This window comes from Anser anser (genome assembly GCF_964211835.1).
Source record: "Anser anser genome assembly, chromosome: 1".
Lineage (NCBI taxonomy): Eukaryota > Metazoa > Chordata > Aves > Anseriformes > Anatidae > Anser > Anser anser.
Window position 1 is genome coordinate 47,312,511 of NC_139720.1, and position 14,835 is coordinate 47,327,345.

Consider the following 14,835-nt stretch of genomic DNA (forward strand, 5'->3'; position numbering starts at 1 on the left):
ATGTTCTCAGAGGCATAATGCAATTCACTCTCCTATGAAATATTAAGCCAAGGCAGTAACCCTTCAATTTCCCATGACCATTCCTCTCAGTTCGTAAATAGCTAGTTCCATCCAGAATTAAAAGCAAGCTGTAGCAAAACTAAATAATCTCATTATCAAAGGAAAATAATGTGGTAACAGAAACCAAAAAATTTTGCAAGACTGGGGGTTGGGCTCAGCCACTAACATGTAAGAGTTCATGTATAATTCAAAATATCCTGTGCTTGCCTTAGTGAGGAAAATACCACAGAAGAGAGAGATCAGTTGTCCTCCTCTGTTCATTAGTTATCATACTCTTATGTCTGGAAACTGTTTACCTTTCTCTTTAAATGCACAACTGCAAGACACCACATGATCTATTCCACTTAAATACACACTATAGAATTTCAAGAAACACTGTCAAGTTCAAAATTCCTTTGTTTAGGAAGCTAGACTTTCTACATTGCCAACCAACAGTATTAAAAGCAGCATCTAATATTACCAAAGGTGAGAGGAGGAGCACTGCTAAGACTTTTCAGATGAGTATCTAGACTTTTCAGTTTCTGTATTTCATATAATTCTTAATTTGACTACAAATAAGTTGATTCCTTAATGAAAAAAAAAAAAAAAAAAAAAAAAGAACTTCATACTCCAAAGCTCAGAACTTTTAATTATTCAAAATAATTAGGAAAAAAAAAATGGAAAAATGAAATAAACATTAAAAGGGTTGCTAAAAATAGATGCAGTAATAACAACTACTTTGAAATTGTTGTCAGGTCTTGGGTTTGGTTTTCTTCTTTGTTTGTTTTTGCCTTTAAGTTTACAGATTTCAAATTCATGAAACATTTCTTCTATTCAGGAGCCAAGCAGATCGCAACTGACTACATACTACTTTAAGAAATGTAGGTTTACTGGCTTAAATATATTAATTTTAGCCTGTGGGTAGAAAAGAAAAAAAAAAAAAGAGAGAGGGAGAGAGAGAACTGTTACGTAATTCCCACCAGATATCACGCACATAGGTTTAGAGGCATGCCTAATTCATTGCCTAAGGAGTAGACAGAGGCATCTCTAGAGCTAGTCATGTGGCCTTTTTTAACTGGAAGTCTTGACAGCTTACAGCCTCTACACCATCAGGCAGGATTTTGCAAGCATATAAAGAAACAGAACTCAACTGGGTCTTCCAGCAAAATGCCCTTCAATTTAAATGAATAAAACGGTCTGCTACGCAATCAGTAGCACTGTACCTGCCACCCTGATAGACAGCCAGCCCAGAGGTCCACAAGACAAAGCAAGCTAGCAAAAGTGCAGCACTCAGTACAGGACTAAGTTTCATGGCTGCTCAGTTCTGGGTAATGACTTCTGAACTGCTCAAGTAGTCAGCACTGGTCTCTTACCAGATGTAAACGGATATATTGAACAGTTTTAAGGTATACTGGTCTTTAAAAATCAATTACATTCTCTTCTATGAGCAGGTGACATGCCTGGTGGATGAAGGAAAGGCTGTAGACACAATCTAACTAGACTTCAGCAAAGCCTTTGACACGGTCTCCCACAGTATTCTGCTGGAGAAGCTAGCAGCCCATGGCTTGGGCAGGTACACTCTGTGCTGGGTTAAAAATTGGCTGGACGGCCAGGCCCAGAGAGTGATGGTGAATGGAGTGAAATCCAGCTGGCAACCGGTCACCAGTGGTGTTCCCCAGGGGTCAGTGTTGGGGCCCATCCTCTTTAATACCTTTATTGATGACTTGGATGAAGGAATTGAGTGCACCCTCAGTAAGTCTGCAGATGACACCAAGTCGAGGGGAAGTGTTGCGAAGGGTAGGAATGTCCTGCAGAGGGACCTGGACAGGCAGGGTCAATGGGCAGAGGCCAGTGGGATGAGGTTCAACATAACCAAGTGCCGGGTCCTGCACTTTGGTCACAACAACCCCACGCAACATTACAGGCCTGGGGGAGAGTGGCTGGAAAGCTGTGCAGAGGAAAAGGATCTCGGGGTGTTGGTCAACACACCTGAACATGAGCACATGAGCCGGCAGTGTGCCCAGGTGGCCAAGAAGGCCAACTGCATCCTGGCTTGTATCAGGAATAGTGCAGCCAGCAGGACCAGAGAGGTAATCGTTCCCCTGTACTCTGCTCTGGTGAGGCCACACCTCCAGTACTGTGCTCAGCTTTGGGCCCCTCAGGATAAGAAGGACACTGAGGCCTTGGAACACGTCCAGAGGAGGGACCTGGTGAAGGCCCTGGAACACAAGTCCTGTGGGGAGCAGCTGAGGGAACTTGGGTTGTTTAGTCTGGAGAAGAGGAGGCTCAGGGGAGACCTTATTGCTCTCTACAACTACTCGAAAGGAAGGTGTGGGGAGCTGGTGGTAGGCCTCTTTTCACAGATAACTAGCGATAGGACTAGAGGGGATGGCCTCAAGTTGTGCCAGGGGAGGTTTAGGTTGGAAATGAGGAGACATTTCTTCTCAGAAAGAGCAGTCAGGCATTGGAACAGGTTGCCCAGGGAGGCGGTGGCATCACAGTCCCTGGGAGTGTTCAAGGAAAGGTTGGGCCTGGCAATTAGGGACATGGTTTAGTGGGTGACATTGGTGGTAGGGAGATGGTTGAACGAGATGGTCTTGGAGGTCTTTTCCAACCTTAATGAGTCTACAATTCTGTGATTCTAAAATTGTTCAGTCTAGGCCACATACCTCTCAGGAAAACTTATTCTTCATGGGACATGCGTATCTGGATTTGTTTTGCACAACAGTCCAAAGCATATTCCTTGTCACTTTCTGAGCAGCTAATACATTTTATGGGTTGATAATGCTCCATCATTCACTAGAACAGATACATCCACATACCCAATGATTGATGTATGATTCAGAAAGTAAATGTCTTTCCTCTGCACTTCCTAAAGCAAATGTCAGGTGGCTTACTGTAGCCTGAAGCCTACTGCTTCAGTACACAAGTCCAACTTGCACATCGCTTCTAATGTTCCTATTCATTCTTAAACACAAAGCCATTTTGATGAATCCGTGCTAAACAAAGCTATAAGAAACAGGGGCACAGGTATACTCCATCAAGAACACCAATAATAGCAGCCTGTTACTCAAGTCTTGGTGCATTTTCAAGGCAGACGTGTTTAATGATCAACATACACAGCTCCTAGCTCTTGAATGTTCCCAACATTTCTGCATATATTTTTCATATGCAAAATGAGTACATAAAATGTCTTGGCTACCCCCATCCCCTCTACTTCCTAAAGTGGAATTTTTGAGGCATCAGTTCTCCATTAAATATTAGCACACAGGAAAAAAAGCAAAAATTTGTGCTCTGAGGAGTTTGGCAAATGAACAGTAAATATTTACCAGCTGCTAAGATCAGCTGGCTGTTTTGAATTTAATCTAAGTATAATTAAACAAACAAACAGACAAGATATCAGGATTTCATTTCACAGTGTGGAGTAATACCATTCAAGCATTCTTTTATTTTAAATTTATACGAGCATTAATGACCATCAATGCATTTTTTTTTCTTTCACTGCTACAGAAGTATTAGTTTTTGGTTAGCTAACAACTACCATGAAAATAACTTAATAAGTCATTGCGAGATATTTTAAGAATACCATTTGAGAAACATTTTGTTTTTAAGAAATTCACTGTCATAACAGAAAAACAGTTTGCCAAAGCAAACTTGCCTCCAAAGAAATCATGGTTTTGCTTAAATGAATATCAATTCATCATCTAGCAAACATTTTCTAAATAAAAATTGTAGCTTTCTGGCTTGCTTTATTTAATCAGAACTTTGCTCAACATGATTTCTTTAAGAAAGAAATCAAAGTCTTTCTTGTGTTTTGAGGGATTTTTTAAACATTTGAAATAACAATGTCATTTCTCAGTTTCAAGATTTTCAGAATCTAAGTCATACATTAATGAAAGCAGCGAGTGGGTTTGAGCTTTTAACAAAGCACAATCTTTTCCTAATTTGTTCAGGCACTGGACTTAAATAGATGCTAGTAAAATTAAAGCAAGGTACACTAATCCTTCCTTCTCACAGTTCCTAGGCTTTTGGTATCTTGTCATGTCACTGTTCCCTGTCTTGAAGGGGAAAAAAAAAAGTTATACCAGGCTTCATCTGAATATCAACAGCTGGTGAAACCAAACAAAATATCAGTACTCATCCACCTTAGGTTAGCTTTATAAAAGATATAATTCATATTTTTACTGAAAACTAAGACCGCTAAAATGGTAAAAATTAAAATACCTTTTCACAGATGTGGAGGATCTGGACTTAACTAGAATATTTGTAATGTAGAACTGGTACATATGTACAGGATGAGGAAAGCCACTTAAATTCCATGACAACTAAATTCCCGGCCCAATACCCAAGCACCCTTACAAGCACAAAACTATTAATGCTTCTCCTCCACAAAGTTCAGGAAAATCATTTATGTTTTGACATGGAAAATTCTGAACCAAACTGATTTTCTAGCACTTCTTTCAAGTTTGTTTGTTGTGGATTTCTTTTGGTGACTTGTTGACTTTATTCATTTACAGACTTCCTGATTAAAAAATAACAACATGCAAAGAAAAGCTAAGTATATTTAAAAATTGCTTCCAAAAACATATGCACACAAACATGATGAAGATCAAACAGGATCTTTTCTAGCAGACAAGTAATGAATTATTTCTTTTCAGCTTCCAGAGAACAAAACTGAAAACACCAGAAACATGCAGCTGAATATGTGATAACACTAGTCTCCTAAGAAGTAAGAAAACTCTTATTCAACACACAAGGTTAGTGGCATACTATGAAGTTGACTTTTGATATTTTTCTTGATCACATGGGCTTCTAGCTCAGCTAAGAAGAAATGAGAAGCTCAGATACCTCATCATTGCACATAACCATACGTTAGTGTTGCGTAAGAGAGGATGGGAGATGGAAGTCACTCAGATAATACCTGCTTGAACCTCAATGCTAAGAGTGAGCAAGGAAAACAAAGAATTAGGCCAAGAGAGAAAGAAAATAATGTTGTTCACTGCTTTTTTTTTTCTCAGCATTTCCAGCTGTGTCTAGGAGAGGCTGGGGCTATTGGCCTATACTGAATGTAGATAACAATCAGTAATCTGGAAGTGGCTAATTAGCTCTTGGGTGCCAAAGCTTCAGGATCCAATCCAACTTTTAATTTTATCTCATCTCCCTCTTTGGAGATATTCAGAAGCCATCTGGACAGTCCTGGGCAGCCTGCTCTTGATGACCTTGCTCAAGCAGGGGTGAGGAATAGACGATCTCCAGAGGTCTCCTCCAATATCAACCATTCTGACACTGTGATTTGATAACTAGGAAGTCTCACTATTGAGAAGAAATTAAACACACGAGATCAGGCCTCTGATCACATTTCCCTGGTGGAGTTTAATCTGGCTAAGTTTGGTTTAGCTGTCTGAGCCCACATCCAGTTGTTGCTGTTAAGAGCTGTGAAGAAAGCGAGAAAGGAGGGGCTACCCCAGGTTTCCAGCTGTGGCTGCTCTGCTGGCTCCCCTCTCTACCACACTACTGATGGGCTCTCTCCCACCCCCCTCATTTTCACCTGGGCCTAGATCCCCTGGCTTGGCTTCAGAGCTGCCCCGACTCACTGTGGACTTGCTGGGCAATCACTGGGCAGTCTCTGACCCCAGGCCTAATCCCAGGAATATAAAAAGGATAATACAATTCTAACCTATGATATAATAAAAACTAAATGCTTAAAGGACAAAAGCATACTAGATTTATCTGGTAATAATATAGGGAATGCAAAATAATAGTGAATGTTATATTTTTAAGATTTTTTTTTGTCTTGGAAGAGGCTAAAATACTCTAAAGACTATAAACATATTAGAGCAAAAGTATAAAACAGATATTTTGTAGCTAGAGGGACATAGTTAAGGAAGGTGCAGTCAGCCAACAACACAGTAAGTAGCAACCGAAAAGAAAAATTTGGTTGAAAACGTCAGAACAACCTCCCATTTTAACAAAAGACTGCCTTAGATCCTTAGTTCCTAAAAAAAAAAAAAAGAAAAAGAAAAAGAAGGCACGTATTTTTTCATTAGAGAAAGAAAAGGGGGGGGAAATGTTCTGAAGTTCTTCCAGAGTAAACTCCACAGTTCTCAGTGAATTTAATTCCTTGGGAATATATATTAGGTTCACTCTGCTGGAACTGGTAGAGAAAAAAGGAAAATGAGATATTCCCACAAGCTTCGAAAAAGAAAGCATTTCTTTTTACCTACATTGTACTGAGACATGCTCAAAATGAAGCAACCATGAGGAAAATGAAGGTACTATTGAGCTTCAGAACGGCCTTTTTTGTGTTTTTTTTTTTTTTAATGTACTGTAAATTTAACTGAAAGCCAATTATTAAGAATGATTGGCTCATCCTTTTATTAGAGATAGCTTTTCTTCTATTTTTGTAAATGTCTAGAAAAGGGGTGGGGGGAAGGGATTGTTCTAAGAGCAGCCTGCAATGCCCTGTCTGAGTTTTCTACCCTTATAACCTGCTCCAGGCATGCACACATCATGTCTTCCAGAATTAACTAGGAAAGGATTACTGTGGTTCTCTCCCAAACATCACTCATGGCTCTCACCTGAATTTATTTTAAATGCAGCATTTTAAAGTTAGATGTTTAAGATCAGGTATTTAAAAACACAGTCAAGCACCTGAGCCAACAGAGAAGCAGTTTTCAGAGCTACTTACCTACTGCAGTACCAATGCAGAGCCAAGCTGGGGAAGACAGGGCTCTTAAGAACTGACATTTCAGGCAAGAACAAAGAAAAAAGTGGAAGGTGACTCAGCCTATCGCTATAACCACAAGTTTGCCTGATGACCTGATCTCTGGGTTGACCCAACCTGCTCACAAGTAACTGCCTTCAAATTCTTTTCGCATTAGGAGCATATTTTGGTGAAGGGGGTACAAGTACTTCTCACAGCTTGTATGCCATTTCTGTTTCTTGACAGAATTTCTCCAAAATCCCTGAAGATCCAAATCAGATTTCTGTGAGTCAAAAAAAAAAAAGCAGTGAGAATGAGACAAAACTGCTTTTTCTCCCCTGCAGCTCCTCCAGCTATTTTTCAATAGACCTTCAGTAAAAAACCTCCCCTCACATTTTCACTGTGAAATGCAACCTCTCCTGGCATTCGACTAGAGGCACCATGAAATCCTTTTCTGGTGAAAGAAGGAGGAATGCATGATGGGGGGTGCAGGACAAATTAGGATGCCAAGGTACAGAAAACTGAAGCACTTAGACATTCAAAAATATCTTTAAATTTAAAAGCTATTTTCAGAATTCAAACATTTTCCAAAACCCAAAATATTCCATTGCTGGAGTGCAGGAGACACACATAATGCATACACAATGTGTTCAACACATACATTCCTATTTATTAAACAGCCTTGTTTCTCCCTTTGTGGAGAGGCTTCATTTCTAACTCCATTCAAGCAAGACTGAAATGTGGAAAGCAACACAGCAGTGCTTCATGTAGTTGCACTCAAGCTAAATACAACCTGTAAGAAAAAGTAAGGAGCCTCACAAAATTTGAGGTTCTCACCTGACATGGATTTTTCATCAAGAATCAAACCATTAAAAAAAAAAAAGTCATCACTAACACACAGTTAAAGTACCCCTCTCAGGCTGTGATGTCTGAATGCCAGCTGAGCTTAGCTGTTAGTTAAGGAAGTCTAAAAATGGGAACTGCTGCTACAGTTCCATTTTGCATCTGCAGACAGCCTTACAATTTATTTATTTTTCCATACTAGTGGTGAACACTACTGCCAGAGAGGAAGTGGGATTGTGCCTCCAGCCCTTTGGAGTTGGAAAAGCTTGGGTATTATTTTCATTCTATTTTATTTTATTTTTTATCACTAAGGCATTATCCTGTGTGCTCCTGAAAGGTAGTGAGTCAGTCTTCCTAAGGATTTAAGTGTGTATCTTTGCATTTCCTACTCATGGATCCAACTTCTATGGTCTTATTTGTATTCACAGAAGGTTCTGATCTGCAAATATCCCAGACAGAAATAGCCTCACTAGGACAAACGGCAGGTCCAGTCAATCCAGTGCAGGCAACGTGCAATAGTGCTGCAATAAAAAAATGTTGCTATTCTCAGCTTTTCTAAACATGCATGTCCCAGCTACTAACTCTCGTGTCTTCTGATCTCTGGCTGCAGATGTTATCTTTATATCAATTAAAAAAAAAGAGAGAGAGATTTGAATTTCCCAGCTGAATTTTTAAAAGGCCAAACTATTGCACTTCTTATGAGCCATTTAAATTCATTACAAAAGTAACTAACATACATATAATTGCATCATTTGGAATAACATTGATAATTCCCACACAGCACCTTTAAGCAATGCAATTCCCCTAAATTCATGACAATAGAAAATTTTCAAATCACAAATAAACTTGCATATTCCGTGTCATATACATTATTGAGATTCAATTATTTAAGGTCTGATCGCACTAGATCTGATCTCAATAAAGGCAAAATATGGTCCCTAGTTTTTAAAATAATTATGGCCAGAAATTGTATTAAAGCAAAAAAACCTGAGCAGGAAGTTTCCTGCAAAGACACCTGCCTGAAAAAGTGAACACAAAAGTACAAAGCAAGCACTATTGCTCAGTGCAAAACTTCAAATACACATAAGTACTATCTCTAAACCCAAATCACACATGGGCAGTTAAGAATAATCCCAACAAATTGGTGAAGGAGTTTTATTCTGAACTAATCCTAAGCATTTTTCTTTTGTTGCTTGTATGGATATGTCCTTGTTTTCCCACAGGTACGGATGCCCATTAAAGAAAAGCTTACATGGTTTATTTGATAAAGGAGCAGCAAGCTACTGAGCACCTGGCTCAACTAAGTGTCAAACATATTTTTTCATGTACGTCTATGGTGATAACAGGAGTAGAATGTAGATACCCTACAACAGTGAAAACTGGGCCTATCCACCACTTTTCATTGCCATCCATGAATTACAGCATATGAAAATAAGTATTGTTGTTAATTTTCTCCTCCACAGTTTGTTCTCTCCATCTCACCCATGGGAAAGGAAACAGATCAAAACAAAACAAAGCAAAACAAAACAACAAAGAGCAATGTAGCCAAGAGAAATGGGCTGTTTGGGAAGAAATATTTTTACTACATACCAATTTCTGAAGAGAGAAAAATCAAGAGGTCACTATAAAGTGACCTCCCAAAATGTTACCTGTTGAAGAATTTTTTCTGCACCTCCCTTGGTTATACTCCTGAAGAGAAATGACCTCCTGTAGACTTACTGTTTCAATTTACACAGTCATCTCAGCTTCCCCAAGGTAATGCTGCTAGATGCTGGAAAAGAAAAGCTGTGCTGAATTAAAAATTTTAGTAGTTGAGATTTCTCAGGCTTCTTAGCAAAATGATACTTAAGAGTTTAATAATAAAGAATGTCTCGTCTGAAGTCTCATAACACTTACTTATGATTTATAAATTAGATGTAGAACATACGCTGCCTCTAAATAATACTCAACATGTTTGCATTTACATTAACTATTAAGTTGTTGAAGATTAAGAAATTATTATTCTTTAACGTAGCAGCTCTAAGAGAAAGCATTTATTGAAGGCTAAGCCGTAATAATAAACAATAATTGCTGCTATTTGCTAACAAAAAGTGCTACCAACTGTCACCTGGACAGTGTAAATACACACATGCAACTTACAGATATGAAGACAGAAAAGAAAAGGAATGCTTTTTAATAATAATAATAATAATAATAAAATAAAATAAATAAATGAAACATAAATAAATACTGTTTTTTGCCTTCTTCTTCACATTTGTTAAAAATCTATTAAGGAACAGCCCAGAGAACACATTTCACAATGACAAAGAAAAAACTACGAGTTTTGACAAAAAACAGTTGAAGAATGATTTCTCACCACTGCCTTCTCAGCTCATAGACCTTTTTGTCTGGAACATTTTTCCCTTTGTATAATTTTACAAAAAACAGGTAAATAAAAATTCCTTTTTGGAATAATTAGACTTCAAAAATATAAAACTGATACATTTCCTATACATAATTACTCCACATATACAAAGAGATCAGTGGTGACCTCCAGGGTTGAATGCAGGGGGATTGCGCAAACTCAGGAGAAAGAAGAAAAAAAAACAGTGTCTTACAAAGATATGTATAATGAATGCATGCACAGATTGCTACTAGGAGGAAAAATCTACTATCAAGATTCCATAGTGAAAAAATTGAAGGTACTTTATATGCCTGACCCTCTAACATACAAGTTGTCTGTAGAAGAACACATCAAATAATTCCTATTAGATAAATAAAGCAATGAGCCACCAAATGCTTTTATATCAAAGCTGTTTCATTACTCTGATATCACTCAGAACTAAAAAGAGAGAAATCTACATGATCACTTGATAAACCTACAACTTTGTATCAGCTTTCCTGCTCTTTGATCATAACAATACACCTACCTGCAGAAAGTATAAAAATACTGTAAAACGATCTGATGTCCCACAGTATCATCCAATGCTTAAAAGTTTTTTCTTCCAAAAGCATTTCCTGTGCATAAAATAAAAATGCATTTAATCTACATTTTAATACAGTATGTACAGAATATGATCAGATTTTTTCTACAATTATATGAAATAATATTCAGAAAAAATATTCAGAAAATTTTTGCCACTTTTAGCAAAAACACGTAACATTAAAATAAAGCAGTTAATTACTAAACGGAGCATCAACAGTGCTGCTGTGGTTTCCAAATAATTACTCATTTTTTAACAATGTGATCTGTAGAAGCATTTTAAACTCCATTTGACAACATAAATTAATGCACATTACTGTATTAATAATTATTATAATATGAAAATAAAGATAACCTATTAAAGGCCTCTTTGCCAAGAAACTGACCTGTTCAAGCTTATTCCAGTACTTTATTTGCTCCTAATTACTGTTCAATATTCCTTTCCCAGGAGCACATTAATAATAATAAAAGGAGGCTAACAGCTATGATGGCTGATTTAGAGGTTCAAATTCTTCACTGTAGCAATGGGATGGTTTTTAAAAAGGCAAAACGCCAGTCATGAGATCCTACCAGACTATTGGTAAAATACTGACAGCAGCACTACAGTAAATCAATCAACAATGCAAAAAGCTGACAAGGAAAGAAAGGAGAAATAGAGGCTTGCACAACTTTGCAGTTTACATGCTTTTGTGAATAAATTGTGCTGCCTAACAACATTTTATCTTTCATTACAGGAGAATTCCAGATTTTGGTGCTAGGACAAGTCAACAAAATACAAATAAATTTCTAATTTAGGAATACATACAAAAAAATAGTATTCTCTTCAGTCACTCAGGAAGAAGGAATAAAGACAGTCACATTTCAAAACAGTAACAGCTATTAAAAATGGCTGTCCAAACCAGAAGAACTCCAATATGTATATATATTTTTTTTGGTCAACATTTACAGGTTGCTATTTTTAACTAAATTATTTGTATTAAACTTGAAATCTAGTTGGGAATTAGAACTCTCTCTGTTAGGGCTAATTGCCTTTGCCTCACATGCATAAAAACTCACTAGATTAAATTACAAGCAATCAGTGGTATTTTTCATTTGAAACAGCCCTTGGTGAGCCTCATTTATAAACAAACAAGACACAGCATTATTAATTTATTAATGGACTCAGTGTAGTATATAATAGCATCATTAATACCAAAGTCACTTCTGTTCGTGTAACTAATCAGAGTTCTGGGAGGAGAAATATTTACATGACAAATGTTTGGGAAAAAATATGGAAACGGTAAGTAGGCAAAACAATTTTTTAAAAGGCCTAGTGGGACCAGTGGCTCACAAACTTCAGTAGAGAAAAAAGCTAGGCACAGCGGCCAAAAAGGGAAAAAGCAGCATCGGCATGTTCATCTGAAGTACCCCTACAGCACATGAATACAAACTGACTGTTGAAAACACTAACACTAACAAGCTTTAGAAAGCAAACACCGGGACTGAGAATTTTTGCTTATTTTTTTTCAGGCACTGTGACCACTACTAAACAGTTCTTGCCATCCCTGACCAGACTGCCCTTCGCACTGCCGATGGCCCAGGACCCCTTTCCAGGGCCATTGGTTCCCTGTGACACCACAGAAACACCAGCCTCCAGCCCTGCCTCTGGTTCTGCCTCCCGGATGGCCCTTGGACCTATCTCCCGAATAGGCCACCTCAGTCTGTTCCTGTCTCCGTTCATGTCCCTGGTCCTGGCTCCTTTTGCTCCACGCTGGGTCCTTTGGATGTACCCCAGACCTTGGTCATCAATCACCTTGTCTGGAGCTGCGGATGGAGCCTGCTTTGCCCACCAAGTGCAGACCCCATAGGATTGTCCCTTGGGTGAGGGCACAGACTGTGCTGGGGTCACCCCCAGCTCCCTGTCCCCTAGGGACCAGCCAGCCCTTGCTGCTCCCTGACAGTTTTAACAGAAACAGAAGCAGACGAGCATGTCAAAGGCAGTTGGTGGGGTACTGGAACAAAGGCTTTATGTTCACATAATAAACAGAATTTCCATTGCATCTGCCTATGCACAGATTTCAGTTGTTTATCTTAGGATGCAGTTTTTTGTTTTGACTATATTGTTAAATTTTGCTGCGTATTTACAATACAGCCATTTTAGAAGATTCTACAGAAACTGCATACACTTTTTAAGCCCGCAGTAAACACTGACCCTAGCGGCTCCATTTCAATTCTTTTTTTTTTTTAATGATTATTATTCATGTCAACTATATTAAAGATGTAACAAATTCCATTACATGTTGCTTTTTTGTTTTGTTTTGTTTCTTTTTGTTTTCAGCCTGCATATTCCTCTCCTTCTGTCTCCTACCATCTCCCTGAGGCTGCCTGCAGGGGCAGCAGAAGACACCACAGCTACGCACCTCGTGCAGGTGCCTCTCACTCTCCACGTGGCTCCTCAGTAAGTCTCAGAATTACCCAAATGCCTCCTGGGTGGTTGCCTGTTTGGGAGCAGCCATCCTGCAAGAGCCTCGCTTGGCTTTTTGTGAGACTGGCTGATGGTAATGTACACATCCAGAAAATACTCTGTGCTTGATAATGAGCCCTGTGTAGTAGGGGTGGAGAACAGCCTGCCCCAGACCTCTTTGATGTGCTGCTCCTTATTCACCACCAGCATGAGGAGAGCACTTGGCAGCCCAAGCCATCTCTCTCTTGGGCAGACATAAAACAGAAACACAGAGTTTGTTTTAAGACCTTGCAGCCTTTTTCTGGGGCCAAAAGGAACAGGTGAAAGAAACAGAGTTGGGCAAAGGAAAGTAATAGTTTATAAAATTAAACCCCGTTCACTGAACAGCTTTCCAAGTCACATTTTGTCATTTTGTCTCCTGGCTTCATGTGGCCCAACTGGCAGGTCTTCACAGGCGTCGTGTCAGAGATGACCAGCAGAGGGATGCAGAGGAGGGGGAGAGAGGATATCACAGGAGTTAGAAGAGGCTTCCTCACAAATTAGACAGTGAGAGAAAATGTAAAAGACATGAAGGAGAGAAACAGAGTACTGAAGGGCTATCAGCACAAGCAAAGCAGAAGAAGCTGTCAATATTGCAACAGCTTGATAAATTAGGCTTTTTCAGCTTTTAAAAGTCAATTGACAGCTCAGCTACATCCTCTATCTCTGGTGAGTTTACAAAGGAAAATTCTCCCTCCTCCTCTTTCCAGGTATACTCCCACTTTTACAGGCAATTTCAGACTCCAGAAGCCATTAATCTTTCCATCACAGAAACCCTGGCCCCACCAGGCCCCAGCTCAGCACCAGCCGACCCCTCTCCCTCATGCTCAGTTTTCTCAACAGCCATCAGCTCAAACATCCGCAGACCTTTGCACCGCCACCAAGGGAATGGCATAGGTAACAGCTTAACTCCTGTTAGTCGTGGCAGGCAAGGGAACCGGGCAGCTTTGCTTCACAGAAATACTGTTCATTTAATCATTTATGAATCTCACCCGATATGAAGGGAATAGCTTCAGGAGTCACTTCCATGCAAACTCTGGCACATCCCTAACAGGGTCCATTTGCTGGGTGCATTCATGCCACAGGACTCACACCTGACTTGTTGGAGGAACCAACCACTTGTACTAGATGCTTCACAGGTTGGGGCTTCAGTTCAGGCTAATTCTCCTTTATCCCACCAACACAAAGATCTCTGCCTTTAAGAGCACCAACTTTGGGGGAACAAAGATCACACCCACAGACTACCTTCACAACCAAGTTAGGTTATAACACAACAGGTTATAACACAAGCACTCTTCTCTAGGACAAGCATTAACTCCTCCTTCTTTCTCTTTCACCCAATACTGTCAGGAAAAAGGGCTTAGGTGATTGTCCAAGTATATTCCCACTTCTCCACACTACAGCTTGGGTGCCCACTCATCAATTTCCAGCAAAACTGAAAGAAGTTACAGATCCTAAGATACCAAAGTTTCTGAATGGTGGAGACAATCAGATGCTCCTTTGCTGAGAAAAAGCAGCTGGAGTTCAACATTATGCACAACACAAAGTCTGTAAAGAACAAGGCTTCATCAGTTCTGCTCCTCAAAGGCATAAAGAAAAATATTTTTAGTGTATCAAAAGCCACACACATTGGGACAGAGATAAAAACAGTCTAAAATCCCTAAATGAATATGGAATGCAGAATTCAAGCTCTTCAAAAACAAATTCTTCATATTTATAGCCAATATTTCAAACTCCTCATGATTCTCTGTTAAGAGCACGGATAAGGCAGAAAAAAAGTGAGGACTTGCATGAAGACAGCAAATG

General features: G+C 39.2%; 1 long non-coding RNA gene across 1 annotated transcript in view; it reads right to left on the reverse strand.

The window, feature by feature from the left end:
- Nucleotides 1-2,285: 2,285 nt before the first annotated feature.
- LOC310902992 overlaps nt 2,286-14,835 on the reverse strand; it is a 72,822-nt gene continuing 60,272 nt past the window's right edge. Inside the window, exons 2-5 of the long non-coding RNA XR_014587192.1 lie at nt 10,495-10,582; nt 9,235-9,356; nt 6,728-7,025; nt 2,286-5,472 (exon numbers count right to left, since the gene is read on the reverse strand). This is a non-coding gene — a long non-coding RNA (uncharacterized lncRNA). The remainder of the gene's footprint in view (nt 5,473-6,727; nt 7,026-9,234; nt 9,357-10,494; nt 10,583-14,835) is intronic.